Genomic DNA, 20938 nt, shown 5'->3' with positions numbered 1-20938 from the left:
AAGAGAACTAGAAATAGTAGGGGAGTACTTTTTAGATAGAGGATATCCCCCAGTAGAAGTGGAAGATGCAATAAGGTATGTCTCGGGAGAATGGGGTAGGAAGTACAAGCCATTATTAGGTAATGGAGATATTCCATCTGTGGATGAGAAAGATGAAGTAAGAATAGAGGGGGGTCCAGATCATAAGTCACGAGGTAAAGAATTTAGTGGGGCTTGTGTGTTACAATATAGCAAATATAGTGATGAGATCAGGAAAATATTAAACAAACATTGGAACATCACTACGATAGATGGAGAGATTTCAAAAATTATGGGGGAGAAACCTTTATGTGTATACAAGAATGGGAACAACATGAAGAAATTGTTGGAAAAGAAAAAACAACCTACAGACTTCACTACTAAGGGCACACATAAATGTGGGACATGTAGACAGTGCCAACATATTATAACAGTCCCAAGTATTGAACTAATGGATATTAATAGAACCAAAGTATGGTTTGAGAAGGGAAACTGTAGGTCCAGGCACCTGGTTTACCTTGCTAAGTGCTCTAAATGCACTGCATTTTATGTAGGGAAAACAACCAGATGCCTTAGAAATAGAATATACGAACACCTATATTGTATGCAAAAGAAAGATGATAGAAATGCCCTCTGGAGGCATTTAAGTGAAAATGGTGAATGCACGGGGTTCCTGTTTGGTATATTAGAATTGGTCAAGGCAAACCCCAGGGGTGGAAACACTAAGAAAAAGGTAGCGGAAAAGGAGGTTATTTGGCAAATCAAATTAAATGCCTCTGACCCCCCAGGTTTAAATGAATACCTATCTATAAAACCCATATTAGAAGTCCATAGTAACTAATACAAAAAAATACTAACATAGATTAAATAATAAAAGTGGTCCAACGTATGTATGATTAATTCTGTTTGCAATACAAAGTTTTTAATGCAAAGTTTTTAACACTGTGAAGGAATGGTATATATATGTTAATATGCTTTTAGGAAGCATTTATTATTTTTTATGCATAATATTAGGATGTGTATAATTGTAAAAATGTTTTTAGTTTTACTTATATTTATGATATGCACTAGCACTTTAAGATGTTAATGGGACTATCATGTGATTTTAACAGAATGTATTTAAGCAAGTATTATATGTAGTAACATTGTTCTGAGGAAGTCATATTGATGAAAGCGCTCAACCAAAAGGTTTTATCTGTCTGTAAATAAAAAGTCTATTCTTGGAATATCACGGTGTGCTGGTGTTTACAGGAGTGAATACTCTACAGTGGGCATCGTTGAATCCATCCTACTTTGGTTTATTCGATAGTTTGACTGTACAACTGTTTATTATTTGATAGTGGGTATGTCAGAGTATCAAGATGGGTTCCAGTGTGTACAATATCCAGTGGGGGATGTGGGTGCTTTGTACACTGTCTTTACACCATGGTACACCTGGTATATGGCCCATGTACCACTCTCTGGTGGCCACTGTCACCATCACCCATACAGGTAACAGATAACAGGATACAGCCCAGTTATACATGTGCTGTGTGCAGCTTACCTGTAACACATTGGACACATGTACTAGTTAACAACAATACAACCAGGTCTCTAAGATGAGTGTCTACCTGTTATGTGTCAATGTGTATATGATGGTATGACACACTATGTATTCTCCATATAGAAAATGACATCCCCCATTACCATATTGTACATGTCTGTGGATGGTCTGCATGTAACATATGACCTGGTACACACCTCACCCTACAGATGGTGTTGTGTGTGCAATGACAGTCACACAGTTCAGTAGCACTACATACCTGGGTAGGGGTCTAGACACTGTGTCGCCTAGTAAGAATGTGTGTGTATGTGGATGGGTTGACATAAGGGTACAGATTATACTTGTACCAGCAGACCACCAGTCAATTTTGCATGGCCAATAACTGTTATACATGCATGTGGCATGTGTGCAACTGTACATCAGATGTGTCATGGGCATGGTGTCACCACACTGACATACCCTTGTGGAATATGACTGCAGACCATCCTCCTGCTGACACATGTGCACCTACAGCACAAATGGATAACAGTATGGGGATAACAATATGTGTTACCAAAAGCTGAGATGCATCATAGCTGCATGGGCTACAGTACCTGACATGTATGCATTACACATTACCCCTGACAAAATCTTACACTGCAGTACATTGCAGCACTCTATTACAGTCACCATGTGCATCAGAACCATATTAGTCTGTCCCTTTATCAATGTTATGGATGACAGGGATGTAACACAGGTAACATTATATGCACAGGGTGTGTGAAAGTCATCTTAACTGCATGGCTACACTACCTGACATGTATGCAGTACACATTACCCCTGAGTACATTCTACACTGCAGTACATTGCAGCACTCCATTACAGTCACTGTGTGCACCAGAACCATATTAGCCTGTCCCTGCATTGATGTTATGGATGACAGGAATGTGGCACAGGTATCATCTTCTGCACTGGGTGTGTGAAAGTCATCTTAGCTGCATGGCTACACTATCTGACATGTATGCAGTACACATTACCCTGACTACATTCTACACTGCAGTACATTACAGCACTCTATTACAGTCACGGTATGCATCAGAACCATATTAGCCTGTCCCTGCATCGATGTTATGGATGGCAGGAATGTGGCACAGGTATCATCATATGGATAGGGTGTGTTGCTGGTGTGCCAGAGGCCTAGGGTGGTCCAAACATGTGTCACCATGTGTGTGGGTGAGGGGTGTGGTTCATTGATTGGGGCGTGGTGATGTGTGTGTTGGTATGGGGTCACCCTAGGTGTGGTTGCATAGTGTGTTGGTATGCATGCACACAGTTCCGCCATGTGGCTGCCCTATACAGGTGAAGTTGGGCAGCTGCAGACCATACCTGGCATGTGTTCACTGCCTCCTGCCATGGACACGCTGACTGTGCCTGCCAGGGGTTCCATGGGCATGTGCAGGTACAGACCTTGAGGTGCTACTCTCCCCTGATGATGACATATGTCTGATGGAACCATGTCCTGCCTGGGACTGGCTGGTGCCACGTGCATGAGACCTGCTGTGGTGTGGTGTAAACAGCATCCCCGGTGGTGTGCTGGGGCTGGTACTGCAACTACAGGAGCGGCTGGGCATCCAGGCACACCCACGTTGACCACCAGCTGCTGGTGTTTCTGGCCTACATCCCTATGGCCATCACACCACTCCCATCACACATTCTAGCACAGACATACCACTGTCGAGGAAGCCCACCATCTCACCCCACCATCTATCCATGACCGCGGTATAGTCATGGAAGGCACCAGCGAGTTCATGGAGGTTGCCCCTTACAGCTGAAAAAAGCAGACCTCTGTAGCCTCAGGCCCTGTCTAGTGTGCATTTCCATACATGCCTGTGCCTCCATTATGGCCTGAAACATGCTCCTAGTGGTACCAGTTTTGGCGCCTCTGCCAGGGGCATGATGACTTGCTCCCATGAGCACCACGGTACATCTGCCAATGTGGTGACCTTCTGGACTTCTGGCTATGTTGACTGTGACCCGATACAGTTAGCATGGACACCACACTTTCCTGGTCATTGCTACCAAGCTCCAACTGTCCATCTGCTATGGCCACATGTGATGGAGTTTGTAGGGGCACTGTAAGTGTGTGCGAGCTTGGGTTGGCTAGGAGGGTGATGACACATGGTGCAGTGTCGGCTTCTGACAACCCCACCTGTGCCTCACCTGTACCATCATCATCGGTGTCTGTAGGGACACCTACCTCAGTTTGCATACAGGAGGGACCCTGACCAACCTGGCCACCTGTGTGGGGAAACAAATAGACACTTTAAGACCTGTACAGCATTACATAACATTACACACACTCACACACACTCACACTGACAGCCACCTTACTACCTCACTTTCCCTGGGTTTACAGACAGTCCCACATTCAGTTACATATGCTCCCCATCCTGCATGCCACTTGCTAATATACATGCATCACTTCTACCCATTAACATATCATTCCTCTCCATGCCTACACATGCGGTTATAACACCTAACCTGTTACTCCATCACCTCCCTGATTTGGGTGGAGTAGGTTGTACATGGCCTCACTGCTGTCATCCCGTATTACCCTGTGTATGGGCAGTAATGGTGTACAAGGCCCCTATATGGTTGGGGCTGCTACATTCACTACATATGTCACACACCAGAGCCTCATACTACAGTCTTGCTCAGTCCATGCCACATCTGCTGCACAAGCAACCCATCATATGGACAACAGTACTACCTGGATACACTCACTGATGAGCTGTGGTAATTCCCCATTGCATTTGTAGTGCTGCATATGTGGGTAGCCGGTTACCTATCTGCTGCTGGCAATATGATGTGCATACCTGGTATGTACTTCACCTCCCAATGCATGCTCCATGCTACAAACCATGTTATGCTATCAGCTGTCCTGTGTTCCCATAACAGACAGGTTGTCCTGGTGTCCCAAGTCTCACTCCATGTACATGTGCAGCACAATCCTAAGGGAAAGCACTGCCATGTGGTCAATCCCACTATCGCCTGTGCATACATGGACACACACACACACACACACACACACACACACACACACACACACACACACACACACACACACATGCACACACACACACACACACACACACACACACACACACACACACACACACACACACACACACACACACATACACACACACACCTGACATGCATCACCCACACTCCACTAGATTGCACTTGCAAACACAATCGAGACACACACACACACACTGTGGATATGCACATTTGTCCACACAGTCCTCCCATTACCCTTCTGTCAACATGCACTACATATGGTGCTCAACAGCATGCAGTGCAACTATAGTGACTTCATGCTGGCGGCAGTATACATGTGTGTGAGGCATGGGCTGTGTTGGTAGATAATGGCCCTTCCCCTAGTTAACACTGCACCCTTTTACAAAGTGTTACTCTGGACCTGTTCTGCACCCTGGCTTGTACTATGCATCATACCTCACAGGTGTAGAAACCATTGCTGCATCGAGCTACGCACTCGAGAGACTTGAACCTCAGTACTGCAATAAATAGGACATGCTGGAGGAACAGATTCATAACCCAGAGGCTCCATTCACTCTGGAATAAAATCCTAGTCCAGGTTAGGCAGAGTCCTTCATTGACTTTCTTCAAGAGGAATCTTGATGAGTGGATGGGAGATCGTAGATTTACTCCAGGTATCACTTCTGTGTCACTGTTAGACAGAGGCACAGTATACTAACCTCGAAAAAGGGCATAGCAAAATTCATTTAAAATGGGTGTTGAAAGCCAAACACACTCTGGCTAGTCTTGTAAATGCCCTAGGGCAGATAACCTAGTATGAACCTATGAACCTATGTAGTACTGTGTTGGTTATGTCAGCTCCACTGCTCACAGCCCCTATGTGTTATAGCAACTCATACCTGGGATGATATGTGAACAGCTATCATTTGTGAATGCCTGATTTCTGTGTTACAGATCACATCAGTAGTGCATGTATGACTAGTACAAGACTATTACACTGACAACCACTGGACCTTACCATGGCTGTGGGGGGTGGCCTACACATGTCCCAAACCTCTGCATGGTTGCCAGGTCTACTCATGTGCACATCCCTTGGAGTGCACACACTGCTGTCATGAGTGCTGTGGGGTCAGGGTTATGTCTGCCATGTTTACTTAACTTGATTGTGTGCAGCTGCAGCCATGGTGGTGTTGATTCACACATGTCCCTACTGTAGGCCACGTGTCCTGTCATACTTCACATCCCTGTGGACACATTGCACATTGAAAGGATGTTAGTTGTCTTGCATGTGTCTGTTTTACCTATCTGATACCCCAGCATGGCCTATACCGTGATGCAGTGCATTTCACAGCAACAACACATGAATGTGTACAGCATGCAGTATGGTTAGATGTGTTAGATGTGGGCATGGGATATCCCGGAGCTATTAAATGCCCAGTGTATCATCATGCATGAACATGAACCATACTCACCGGCTACGGGCTGCTGCCATTGTGGTATCCTGGAGGGACCTACATAGGAGTGTTTGAAAGTTGATGTCAGTGGCCACAGCTGTGGCATTCATAAAAGGTGAGTGCAGCATTATGTTACATCAGCAGTAGAATTCCAGAATATTACAGCTTATACACAACTGTTTATTACTACTACACAGCAGCAGACTATGTATATGACATCTCAGATTTGCATGATGTACCTGTACAGATGTAGATGCATACATAAGAGTGGTGTACCAATGTGCCCTGGGGCCTTACCTGCACGCTCCTCAGCTGGTGTGTTGTTGGCACCAACCACCAAAAAGTACCCTGCCAGGTGTTGTTGCTGCAGGCGGCCAGGTGCCACAAGGCTGCTGAGAAGTTCCTCCACATGGGTGAGGGGTGGATGGGCAGGTTGACCCCCCTGTTGCGAGGTGGTCCCCCCTTACATCAGCTGCACGCTGATGTACATGGCAAAGCAGTTCAGTGCAATGATGCTGGGCATGCTCATAGCTGTGGTTATGCAGTCCAACATCATTGACTCTGTGGACTAGCTTGTTCCACAGGGCAGTGCTCTCCTGCTGGTCATGGGCTGTCTGCCCAAACAGCAGTTCATAGTATTGTCCCAGGTGGTCGATACTAACCTCTGTCTCAGCGGCACTGTATGCGGCAGACGACTATGTGACATGTTCCCTGGAAGACATAAAGATGGAAACAGGTCTGAGCCACCCATACAGCAGGATTACCATAGTTCTTTATACACATATTTGCCCCCCCACCATATCAGCTACAACAAACTGTTCACAAAATGCAATTGTTATTTCAGCTGCTTACCTACCATTGGGTCATATGTTGTATTGTTCCAAGCTTTGTGCTATGTGTATGTGCCACGCTTTGTGCTATGTGTTTGTAGCCATCCTCCCTGTGGGGACACTTATATTTGCTGGCCTGTTACATACTATTTAACCTACATGCCATTGTCAGTGCCACTATATAAATAAATATATATGTATATATATATATATATATATATATATATATATATATATATATATATATATATATATATATATATATATATATATAGATATATATATATATATATATATATATATATATATGTATATGTGTATAAATATACATCTATGTACATATAAGTGTAAACATATGTTGTACATTGTTGATATACCTACGTCTATATGAGTGTCTGTGTATCTGTACACATACATGTCACATTCTGTATCACACAGATATTTATCTATATGTGGAGTGCATACAGACATCTGGTCCGCATTCTGTAGCTGTCTTTCATTCACAGCTGCACTGTTCTGCCTTGCTGTAACACAGACAGGTGTCACATGTGAACACAGACTAACATTAGGGTGGTATATATGGTGTGAGATTGCTGGTACACCTATTATACACCTATGGCATTTGTGCATGCTACATAACACATTAACATGACTGTCCTGCAAGTGGTGTGCTCTGACACCCATGCGTATATCATGACGACAGTACTTCCACCACTGACTATTGTCCACACTAACATAACACACACAGATATTATGGCTGACATCTTTGTCATTCATTGCTGATCTCCACAGTTGGCGGGTATGTCCCACTGCTTACAGGGATAGACAGTATTGTCCAGAGCAGTTGTTCAGCAGAACATCATTACAGGGACAACTACAGATGGCACATATCAGACATTCAACATCATATATCCTATTAATCTATACCACATACTACATTAAATTACATGCAGTTATGTTTTACATACCTTTTTTTTTTTTAGGACGGGTGTGACGCCTTCCCGGTTTTGGCTTGTAGATTTTTTTTTCCCACTGTGTGTGTTTCATTTTATCTTTTTTTTTTCTCTTTCTCTCTCTCGCTATCTCTCTCTCTCTCTCTCTCTCTCTCTCTCTCTCAACTCAAGTGATTGAGTTGGTTTGAATAGATTGCAGCATGGCTTTTGTAAGTGATGCACATGATCAGGTGATGGACTCTGCACCAATCAGTGTGCAACAGTTGCTAACTGCATGCAGCCTGCTGTGTAGTGATTCAGTTAACCATAGTCATGGCAACCCGGTACTATAAATTGCGGACTCATGTAGGCATTGCCCCTTCACCTTTCTAGTATGGAGGACACCCTTCCTGTATGTGGGCAGCAGTGTTACAGACAGCAGGTTGAAGTACTTATTACAGCAGGGTTTGCAGACACAGGCCAACTACACAACTGTAAGAGGTTCCAGACCTACAGACAGAGTGGTGTTGTTATGTGCATTGTATATTGCTGGTTGCAGTGTTTGTGCGTACATAGTTTAGGATGGAATGCAGTCTATCTGCATAGCTCTCAACTGTGGGCCTATCCACATGATGGCCAGTGCATTGTCTGTTTGTTTTTGCAAGTGCACCACACAGGTCTTGTCCTAGATATATCCTCGGCAATCTGACTGTTGCGTGCTATCAGTACATGGCTACATCCAATTGTGTTCATGATGTGTTATTCCTGCATAAGGTTATGTTGCAACAAATCCTGTAACACCAGCAGTTTGCTGGGTGTGTAACAGCAATATTGCGAGTATGGCCCTGTGTTCCTGCCTCTGTCCTCCAGAAATATGGCTGGCTTTGTCCTGCTGTGATACATTTAGGGGTTGTTCGGTATTGGCCTATTATTATTTACTGCTAGCATTCCTGCTATCACCCCATTCATATTGTGGACTCCCACAACATTTGTTGATCAGGGTCCATACATGTGAATGATACACAGACATTATCACAGGTGATAAATGTCCTCCTAGGCCTTGACTACAGGGTGTAACTGAAGGCTGCTGAACTACATCTGTTACTGTTTATTGTTACTTATTGTGACTTTTTAAAACAGTTGCATGAATTGAAGGGCTTGGCCTGGACAGAATAGTAGGTTATATATCCACAGTCTGCATCTACTGTTTTGTGTGGGCCTTGCATTCCTCACTGATTAAATAAGTCCAAATCTATGTGCTGTAAGTAATGGCATACATTATTGTTAAAAATACCAATAAAGGTTGTCTGTGTATACATACCTGTGTGTCTTCTCATGTCCTTTGAATTGTGAGTGGGTATATGTGTAATGTAAATATTCCCTTTGTGGGAATGGTTGCCACACTACACGTCACAGGTGCCAGTTACAGGGCTTGTGGCTGAGGGATATACTTTGCACCCAGTACGTCCACACTACTTCTATGTATGTATGGCTACTAATACCTTTTGTCTGTGTATATGTGTATGTACCTATATATCTCATATAGCTTATCAATAAATTTATATATATATATATATATATATATATATATATATATATATATATATATATATATATATATATATATATATCGAGATGTGTACATATATATATATATATATATATATATATATATATATATATATCTGTATACCCGAACATACTTGTCAATGTATAGATGTGTGTGCATATCTGTACCATTGTAGTGTACACCTTCCACATTGTACATTCCCTATGGTAGACTGACATTTCTGCATGATATGTTACAGATATTGCCCTGACATGTACAAGTGACTTGGATTACTGTTGGAGCATTGTAACTGTGTTGTTGAGGGTCCTGACGTCATGTGCTGCATAGGTTCATAGGTTCATAGGTTCATACTAGGCTATCTGCCCTAGGGCATTTATAAGCCTAGCCAGAGTATGTTTGGCTTTCACCACCCATTTTAAATTAATTTTGCTATGCCCTTTTTTGAGGTTAGTATACTGTGCCTCTGTCTAACAGTGACACAGAAGTGATACCCGGGGTAAACCTATGATCTCCCATCCACTCATCAAGATTCCTCTTGAAGAGAGTCAATGAGGGACACTGCCTAACCTGGACTGGGATTTTATTCCATAGTGAAGGGAGCCTCTGGGTTATGAATCTGTCCCTCCAGCATGTCCTATTTATTTCAGTGCTGAGGTTCAAGTCTCGAGCGTGTAGCTCGATGGGATTTGGATTTATTGAGGTGCAGCATGTCCCTTAATTCCGGGTTGGACATGGCCTTATACGTCAGGCACAGGTCACCTCTGAGCAGGCGGTATGCCACTGAGTAGAGCTGGAGTTTCTTTAACCGGGCAGCATATGGCATCTGTTTGAGCCCTTTGATCCTCTTGGTGAGGTACTTTTGGGGTCTTTCCAGTTGCTGCAGGTGTTTGGTAAGGTACATCCCAAAAGGGGCATTGTACTCGATTATGGGCCTGATGAGGGATGAGTAAAGAGGCACGATGACCTCTCCTAATCTAGATGTGAATCCCTTCATGATTAGGTGGGCTATATAAAATGTTTTTCTAACCACTTTGGCCACGTGGTTGTCAAATGAGAGATTGCTATCAACTTGGGTCCCCAGGTCCCTAATGACTTCTTCTGTACTTAATGGATTACCACCTATGTGGTAATTTGTGGGCACTTTGTTTTTGCCAAAGGGGATGACTATACACTTTTTGGCGTTTAGCTTGAGGCCATGGCTCTGGCACCAGTTGTCTGTTTCTATGAGGCCCTTTTGGAGGATGCTTGTGTCGGCTGGAGAGTCGATTATGGCGCCCAGTTTGCAGTCTTCTGCGAACTTGATCAGCCACAGTCCTTCCGTGTTGGCCTGTACCTCCGAAAAATATATACCAAACAAGAGAGGTCCCAGGACTGAGCCTTGTGGGATGCCACTTGTAACTGGTTGGGAGTCTGACATGGCTCCAGCAATTCTAACCATGTGGGTTCTGTCCTTGAGCCAGTTTGCAACCCATCTAGTGACATAGGGGTTTATATTTAAGCTGGTGAGCTTATCTATAATGCCTGAGTGGGGTATTGTATCGAAGGCTTTTGCGAGGTCCAGATAGGCTGTGTGGACCACCTTCCCTTCGTCAATGGCCTTGGTGACTATTTCAAAGAAGTCAACCAGGTTTAAGAGGCAGGATCTGCCCTTAACAAAGCCAAACTGGGTAGGATCCAGTGTCTGTAGGTCCCCAATATCTTTATTTATGAGGTCCATGATGATCCTTTCCATAGCTTTGCAGACCAAGCTAGTCAGGCTTATGGGGCAATAGTTTCCAGGGTCCATTGAGGCACCACCTTTGTGGAGAGGGACCACTGTTGCTGTACGCCACTCTTTGGGTACATATCCTGTAGTAAGGCTGAGATTGAACAGTAGTTTTATGTTTGGGTTTAGCTCTTCTTGGAGTTCATGTAGGACGCAGCCTGGGACACCGTCTGGTCCCATTGATGCTGTGTTTTTTGCTTTGGAGAGGGCTCTCACCTGAGCATCTGAGATGTCGGGGGGGCAGCACTCTGCTGGGATAGATATTTGCCCTTTTGGTGGGAAGAAGTTTGCGCTGAACCTGTCAGCTAGGATGTTGGCAATGTCTGTGGGATCAGTGTATTTTTCTTCATTTTGGACTAATTCTGAGCATATTTGGGAATTCCCACCCAGGTTCCTAACATAACTAAAGAAAGCCTTGTGATTATCTTTAGTGTCCTGTGCAATTTTTCTCTCGAAGCTGGCCTTTGACGAATTTATGAGTGCCCTTAGTTTTTTGCTAATGCAGATCAGAGATGCCTTCCCTTTTTGGGATTTTGCTCTATCATGTAGTAGCATCCTCCTTCTATTGTATAGTTTGTTTATGGCTGGGGTCCACTAGACAGGTCGTCTGCCTTTGGAGGATTGGATCTTGGTTTTATTTGGGATTGCATGATCCATGCATTCCTGAAGGTGTTCATAGAATGCATTTATAAAGGATTCTGCGGTCTGGGCCGTATTTTCCACAGGCCCGGGGGCTTTGAAGGATTCCACCTTGGTTTTGAGGAGTGTGAAATTTGCTTTAGAGAAGTTTTTCACTGTGGTTTTCTGGACAGGGGTGGGGTCGGGATGTGAATATCCAGTGAGATCAGTTTATGGTCTGATCTTACCAGTGAGGGATACACTTCTGGTCTGGAGCATAGAGTCCCCATGTTGGTGATGATCAGGTCCAGTATGTTTTCCCTCTTGTGGGAGTGGTAACAAGTTGTTCCATAGCATTTGAGTTTATGAATTCTAGGAACCTTTGGGCAAGGGTGTTGGAGCTAGAGTAATGCTCCCAATCTATGTTTGGGTAGTTGAAGTCGCCCAATATAATGGTGTTCGGAGAGACCTTCATATTTTCCAGTGTTCTCAGGAAGGCCGAGTGGGGTTCCTGGGTTTGGGAGGGTGGTCTGTAGCAGGCTATAAACTGGAAGGCAGTTTTACCCACTGTTAGTTGCACATGGATAGTCTCTGATGCTTTGTGCTTTGCCACCAACCTGGAGGTGTGGATATCTTTGATGAATATCGATACTCCCCCTCCTTTTGTGGTTCGGTCCAAGTTTTGGGGCCAAAAAGCATGGTATGAGGTATAACCTGGTAGTGCTGGGGTGCTCTCGGAGTCCTGAACCAGGTTTCTGTTACTGCACAGATATCGATGTTCTCCATGCTAAGGAGAGTTTCGAGTGCGTGCATCTTGAGGTTTAGACTTCTAGCATTGAGTAGCATTACTCTTAGTTTCTTATCCCTTGTGATACCTATGGAGGTGGGTTTGTCTTTTGAGCCTTGCCTAAAAAGGCACTATGGGGTAGCAAGAGCCTTTGCCAATATCCGAAAGCCCAGGGTGACAGGTGCAAGCCGTCCCTAGCAAAGCATCGTGGCTTGTCGTGCATATCATCCCAAGCTGACAGGCATTGGATCCCCTTTGAATGACACCAATACTTAAGCCAATTGTTGAAACTGATCATCTTGTCTTCATATTGTGGCATCATTCTTGGTGAGGGTAAAATGCTACTCAAGGTCAGGGTCATACCAGCCTGGGCTACATGCTCAGAGAGCTCCTCTATGTCTCTTTTCATGTAGTCTAGGGAGGTACGTCTCAGGTCATTCACACCAGCATGGACAATGACTGAGTCATATTTGTACTTGCCTTGGAGTGACCTGAGTGCTTGTGTTATGTGGCGGATCCTAGCGCCAGACAGGCTGCTCACCGTGACCTTCTCCTTGTTCAGCCTGGTGAGCGGGACGTCAGTGTGCCTGACGATAGAGTCACCTATTACAAGTGTATCAGGTGTGTTGTTTAGCCTTAAGGGCTGTGACTGTTCGGCACACTGGCTTTGTGAGATATGTGTTGCACGTGTTTTGTTTTGGGGTAGCGGTTGCTTGGGTGTCTGCTTTGGAGGTCTCTGCTGCTTAGGCAGATCTTTATTTAGAGCCTCCGAGTATGTTTTTTTGTGATTATGTGTTTGGTTTGCTGTCGTGGTAGGTCTATGTGAGACTGGAATTGCAGTGAGTGTGGTTTCCTTCTCCTCCTGACTGGTTATGCCAGTACTGAGTTGAGAGAGCTTAGCCTTCAGTTTGGCTATATGGTTGCATCTCTCACATTTGTTGGAATTTGTTGGGAGGAGGAGAGGGTTGTCTGTGTACATGAGGCAGTTGTAACATTGCCTCAAGATTCCCATATTCACCAGCTGGACCGGAGAGGAGATTGACAACTGACCTTAGGACATGCTAGAATAATATTGGGAATTCCTTTATAATTGAAAACAAGGGCCAATGGGGAGCGAGGGTGTAGTGCTTTTAATTTTTAGTGCTGACTTATAATTGCTTTAGTGAGCAAGTGCCAGGTAACAAGTGCAATGTGTTACAGGTAACTTAAATGCAAAAACGACAAACAGTAACCTTCTTTCAAGTGAAGCAAGGAAATAAGTACAGTAAGCAATGCAGATATCACTAGGGATCCACAGAAGCACTGAGAAGCTGCGTTTTAGGTGGAATTAGCGTTCCAGGGAAATAACAAGCATACAAACAAAGCTAGATTCAGCAGGCCTGGATCTAGTCTATGCTACAGCAAACAAGGTGTACCAATTTCAGTAAGATACAGTTCAAATATTCAGGCACTATAAACCTCTAACCAGAAATTCCCAGCTCAGAAGGGCAGAGTCCAGCCTCTCCTCCCACAAGAGTGCAGACCACGAACCTTCTTTATGTAAAATAACTGGCCTGAAGCCCAAGTGCTTAAACCAGAGCTAATACACTTTAAGAATAACAGACACTGAGCTCTCAATCAGCAGTTCCCAATTTAGAAGGATGAAAGCTACCTGTCCTGCCACCACAGTGCATGCCACAAACCTTCCTAATGTAGAACAACTGGTCTGAAGCCCAAGTGCTTAATCCAAAAGACTTAGAATGATAGCTACACTTTAACCAAGTTACTACCAAGCAGTAATAAATACAACTGAATACTTTAAATAATGCCTGGATTAGTGCTCAAGTTATACAAACAAAGCTAGATTCAGCAGGCCTGGATCTAGTCTATGCTACAGCAAACAAGGTGTACCAATTTCAGTAAGAAAAAATTCAGATATGCATGCACTATAAGCCTTCAACCAGAAATTCCCAGCTCAGAAGGGCAGAGTCCAGCCTCTCCTCCCACAAGAGTGCAGACCACGAAACCCTCTTAATGTAAAATAACTGGCCTGAAAGCCCAAGTGCTTAAACCAGAATTAACATACTTTTAGAATAACAGACACTGAGCCCTCAATCAGCAGTTCCCAACTTAGAGGGATGTAAGCTACCTGTTCTGCCACTACAGTGCAGACCACAAACCCTCTCAATGTAAAACAACTGGTCTGAAGCCCAAGTGTTTAAACTAAAAGGCTTAGAATGAGTTACACCAAGCAGTAATAAATACAATTGAGAACGTTTAAGATGACGCAAAAGCAAAATAAAGTAGGAAGAAACACAAGTACAGTAAAAGCAGAAGATTTTTTTTTTTTTTTTTTTTTTTTAGAAAAGTAGCAAAAGCAGTAGTAAATACAATTCTCATGCAGTGCAAGCTGGTACACTTGAATATGTAGCAATATTAGTCCACACACAGTTTGAAAAATGTAATTAAATTAAAAAGGACTAAAAGCAAGTGCAGAAAGGGTTTATTAGGTAGAATGCGGTAAAGAGATGTCCTGGGGGAGTGTCTTAGATCAAATCTACAGTGGGGCGGGCACTGCAAAAGCCACCAAATTTAAACTACAACCAAGAATAGGGAGGGTGTGGGTGGTGGAGCAGTTTCAATACAGATGAAAGGAATGTGCAAATTATAAAAAATATATATACTGTTTTCTATAGATTTGTAGAGCAGTAAGACACAGATATCAAGCAGACAATTTAGCTCTATAATACAGAATAACACAGAAAATATACTCAGCTCTATAACTTGAAGATAGTTCTGTAAGGCTGTCTCTCAAACTAAGGTTCCAGTTTGAATACAGGTTGTTAATTAAAAGGAGACACAGCACTAGCTAAATTATATCAGCTGAAAGACAAGGCAGGAAATGGGGGGGGGAGCAGTTTCAACACAGATGGAAGGAATGTGCAAATTATAAAAAAATATATATACTGTTTTCTATAGATTTGTAGAGCAGTAAGACACAGATATCAATCAGACAATTTAGCTCTATAATACAGAATAACACAGAAAATATACTCAGCTCTATAACTTGAAGATAGTTCTGTAAGGCTGTCTCTCAAACTAAGGTTCCAGTTTGAATACAGGTTGTTAATTAAAAGGAGACACAGCACTAGCTAAATTATATCAGCTGAAAGACAAGGCAGGAAATGAGGGGGTGGGGGAGCAGTTTCAACACAGATGGAAGGAATGTGCAAATTATAAAAAATATATATACTGTTTTCTATAGATTTGCAGAGCAGTAAGACACAGATATCAAGCAGACAATTTAGCTCTATAATACAGAATAACACAGAAAATATACTCAGCTCTATAACTTGAAGATAGTTCTGTAAGGCTGTCTCTCAAACTAAGGTTCCAGTTTGAATACAGGTTGTTAATTAAAAGGAGACACAGCACTAGCTAAATTATATCAGCTGAAAGACAAGGCAGGAAATGAGGGGGGTGGGGGAGCAGTTTCAACACAGATGAAAGGAATGTGCAAATTATAAAAAAATATATATACTGTTTTCTATAGATTTGTAGAGCAGTAAGACACAGATATCAAGCAGACAATTTAGCTCTATAATACAGAATAACACAGAAAATATACTCAGCTCTATAACTTGAAGATAGTTCTGTAAGGCTGTCTCTCAAACTAAGGTTCCAGTTTGAATACAGGTTGTTAATTAAAAGGAGACACAGCACTAGCTAAATTATATCAGCTGAAAGACAAGGCAGGAAATGAGGGGGTGGGGGAGCAGTTTCAACACAGATGAAAGGAATGTGCAAATTATAAAAAAATATATATACTGGTTTCTATAGATTTGTAGAGCAGTAAGACACAGATATCAAGCAGACAATTTAGCTCTATAATACAGAATAACACAGAAAATATACTCAGCTCTATAACTTGAAGATAGTTCTGTAAGGCTGTCTCTCAAACTAAGGTTCCAGTTTGAATACAGGTTGTTAATTAAAAGGAGACACAGCACTAGCTAAATTATATCAGCTGAAAGACAAGGCAGGAAATGAGGGGGGGGGGAGCAGTTTCAACACAGATGAAAGGAATGTGCAAATTATAAAAATATATATACTGTTTTCTATAGATTTGTAGAGCAGTAAGACACAGATATCAAGCAGACAATTTAGCTCTATAATACAGAATAACACAGAAAATATACTCAGCTCTATAACTTGAAGATAGTTCTGTAAGGCTGTCTCTCAAACTAAGGTTCCAGTTTGAATACAGGTTGTTAATTAAAAGGAGACACAGCACTAGCTAAATTATATCAGCTGAAAGACAAGGCAGGAAATGAGGGGGTGGGGAGCAGTTTCAACACAGATGAAAGGAATGTGCAAATTATAAAAAAATATATATACTGTTTTCTATAGATTTGTAGAGCAGTAAGACACAGATATCAAGCAGACAATTTAGCTCTATAATACAGAATAACACAGAAAATATACTCAGCTCTATAACTTGAAGATAGTTCTGTAAGGCTGTCTCTCAAACTAAGGTTCCAGTTTGAATACAGGTTGTTAATTAAAAGGAGACACAGCACTAGCTAAATTATATCAGCTGAAAGACAAGGCAGGAAATGAGGGGGTTGGGGGCAGTTTCAACACAGATGTAAGGAATGTGCAAATTATAAAAAATATATATACTGTTTTCTATAGATTTGTAGAGCAGTAAGACACAGATATCAAGCAGACAATTTAGCTCTATAATACAGAATAACACAGAAAATATACTCAGCTCTATAACTTGAAGATAGTTCTGTAAGGCTGTCTCTCAAACTAAGGTTCCAGTTTGAATACAGGTTGTTAATTAAAAGGAGACACAGCACTAGCTAAATTATATCAGCTGAAAGACAAGGCAGGAAATGAGGGGGGTGGGGGAGCAGTTTCAACACAGATGAAAGGAATGTGCAAATTATAAAAAATATATATACTGTTTTCTATAGATTTGTAGAGCAGTAAGACACAGATATCAAGCAGACAATTTAGCTCTATAATACAGAATAACACAGAAAATATACTCAGCTCTATAACTTGAAGATAGTTCTGTAAGGCTGTCTCTCAAACTAAGGTTCCAGTTTGAATACAGGTTGTTAATTAAAAGGAGACACAGCACTAGCTAAATTATATCAGCTGAAAGACAAGGCAGGAAATGAGGGGTGGGGAGCAGTTTCAACACAGATGAAAGGAATGTGCAAATTATAAAAAATATATATACTGTTTTCTATAGATTTGTAGAGCAGTAAGACACAGATATCAAGCAGACAATTTAGCTCTATAATACAGAATAACACAGAAAATATACTCAGCTCTATAACTTGAAGATAGTTCTGTAAGGCTGTCTCTCAAACTAAGGTTCCAGTTTGAATACAGGTTGTTAATTAAAAGGAGACACAGCACTAGCTAAATTATATCAGCTGAAAGACAAGGCAGGAAATGAGGGGGGTGGGGGAGCAGTTTCAACACAGATGAAAGGAATGTGCAAATTATAAAAAATATATATACTGTTTTCTATAGATTTGTAGAGCAGTAAGACACAGATATCAAGCAGACAATTTAGCTCTATAATACAGAATAACACAGAAAATATACTCAGCTCTATAACTTGAAGATAGTTCTGTAAGGCTGTCTCTCAAACTAAGGTTCCAGTTTGAATACAGGTTGTTAATTAAAAGGAGACACAGCACTAGCTAAATTATATCAGCTGAAAGACAAGGCAGGAAATGAGGGGGTGGGGAGCAGTTTCAACACAGATGAAAGGAATGTGCAAATTATAAAAAATATATATACTGTTTTCTATAGATTTGTAGAGCAGTAAGACACAGATATCAAGCAGACAATTTAGCTCTATAATACAGAATAACACAGAAAATATACTCAGCTCTATAACTTGAAGATAGTTCTGTAAGGCTGTCTCTCAAACTAAGGTTCCAGTTTGAATACAGGTTGTTAATTAAAAGGAGACACAGCACTAGCTAAATTATATCAGCTGAAAGACAAGGCAGGAAATGAGGGGTTGGGGGAGCAGTTTCAACACAGATGAAAGGAATGTGCAAATTATAAAAAATATATATACTGTTTTCTATAGATTTGTAGAGCAGTAAGACACAGATATCAAGCAGACAATTTAGCTCTATAATACAGAATAACACAGAAAATATACTCAGCTCTATAACTTGAAGATAGTTCTGTAAGGCTGTCTCTCAAACTAAGGTTCCAGTTTGAATACAGGTTGTTAATTAAAAGGAGACACAGCACTAGCTAAATTATATCAGCTGAAAGACAAGGCAGGAAATGAGGGGTTCGGGGAGCAGTTTCAACACAGATGAAAGGAATGTGCAAATTATAAAAAATATATATACTGTTTTCTATAGATTTGTAGAGCAGTAAGACACAGATATCAAGCAGACAATTTAGCTCTATAATACAGAATAACACAGAAAATATACTCAGCTCTATAACTTGAAGATAGTTCTGTAAGGCTGTCTCTCAAACTAAGGTTCCAGTTTGAATACAGGTTGTTAATTAAAAGGAGACACAGCACTAGCTAAATTATATCAGCTGAAAGACAAGGCAGGAAATGAGGGGGGTGGGGGAGCAGTTTCAACACAGATGAAAGGAATGTGCAAATTATAAAAAATATATATACTGTTTTCTATAGATTTGTAGAGCAGTAAGACACAGATATCAAGCAGACAATTTAGCTCTATAATACAGAATAACACAGAAAATATACTCAGCTCTATAACTTGAAGATAGTTCTGTAAGGCTGTCTCTCAAACTAAGGTTCCAGTTTGAATACAGGTTGTTAATTAAAAGGAGACACAGCACTAGCTAAATTATATCAGCTGAAAGACAAGGCAGGAAATGAGGGGTGGGGAGCAGTTTCAACACAGATGAAAGGAATGTGCAAATTATAAAAAATATATATACTGTTTTCTATAGATTTGTAGAGCAGTAAGACACAGATATCAAGCAGACAATTTAGCTCTATAATACAGAATAACACAGAAAATATACTCAGCTCTATAACTTGAAGATAGTTCTGTAAGGCTGTCTCTCAAACTAAGGTTCCAGTTTGAATACAGGTTGTTAATTAAAAGGAGACACAGCACTAGCTAAATTATATCAGCTGAAAGACAAGGCAGGAAATGAGGGGGTGGGGGAGCAGTTTCAACACAGATGAAAGGAATGTGCAAATTATAAAAAATATATATACTGTTTTCTATAGATTTGTAGAGCAGTAAGACACAGATATCAAGCAGACAATTTAGCTCTATAATACAGAATAACACAGAAAATATACTCAGCTCTATAACTTGAAGATAGTTCTGTAAGGCTGTCTCTCAAACTAAGGTTCCAGTTTGAATACAGGTTGTTAATTAAAAGGAGACACAGCACTAGCTAAATTATATCAGCTGAAAGACAAGGCAGGAAATGAGGGGGGGTGGGGAGCAGTTTCAACACAGATGTAAGGAATGTGCAAATTATAAAAAAAATATATACTGTTTTCTATAGATTTGTAGAGCAGTAAGACACAGATATCAAGCAGACAATTTAGCTCTATAATACAGAATAACACAGAAAATATACTCAGCTCTATAACTTGAAGATAGTTCTGTAAGGCTGTCTCTCAAACTAAGGTTCCAGTTTGAATACAGGTTGTTAATTAAAAGGAGACACAGCACTAGCTAAATTATATCAGCTGAAAGACAAGGCAGGAAATGAGGGGGTGGGCGAGCAGTTTCAACACAGATGAAAGGAATGTGCAAATTATAAAAAATATATATACTGTTTTCTATAGATTTGTAGAGCAGTAAGACACAGATATCAAGCAGACAATTTAGCTCTATAATACAGAATAACACAGAAAATATACTCAGCTCTATAACTTGAAGATAGTTCTGTAAGGCTGTCTCTCAAACTAAGGTTCCAGTTTGAATACAGGTTGTTAATTAAAAGGAGACACAGCACTAGCTAAATTATATCAGCTGAAAGACAAGGCAGGAAATGAGGGGTGGGGGAGCAGTTTCAACACAGATGAAAGGAATGTGCAAATTATAAAAAATATATATACTGTTTTCTATAGATTTGCAGAGCAGTAAGACACAGATATCAAGCAGACAATTTAGCTCTATAATACAGAATAACACAGAAAATATACTCAGCTCTATAACTTGAAGATAGTTCTGTAAGGCTGTCTCTCAAACTAAGGTTCCAGTTTGAATACAGGTTGTTAATTAAAAGGAGACACAGCACTAGCTAAATTATATCAGCTGAAAGACAAGGCAGGAAATGAGGGGGGTGGGGGAGCAGTTTCAACACAGATGAAAGGAATGTGCAAATTATAAAAAAATATATATA

This window comes from Protopterus annectens, chromosome 2.part2, assembly GCF_019279795.1.
Source record: "Protopterus annectens isolate FY-2018-M chromosome 2.part2, PAN1.0, whole genome shotgun sequence".
NCBI lineage: Eukaryota > Metazoa > Chordata > Ceratodontiformes > Protopteridae > Protopterus > Protopterus annectens.
This window is presented reverse-complemented; position numbering follows the sequence as displayed.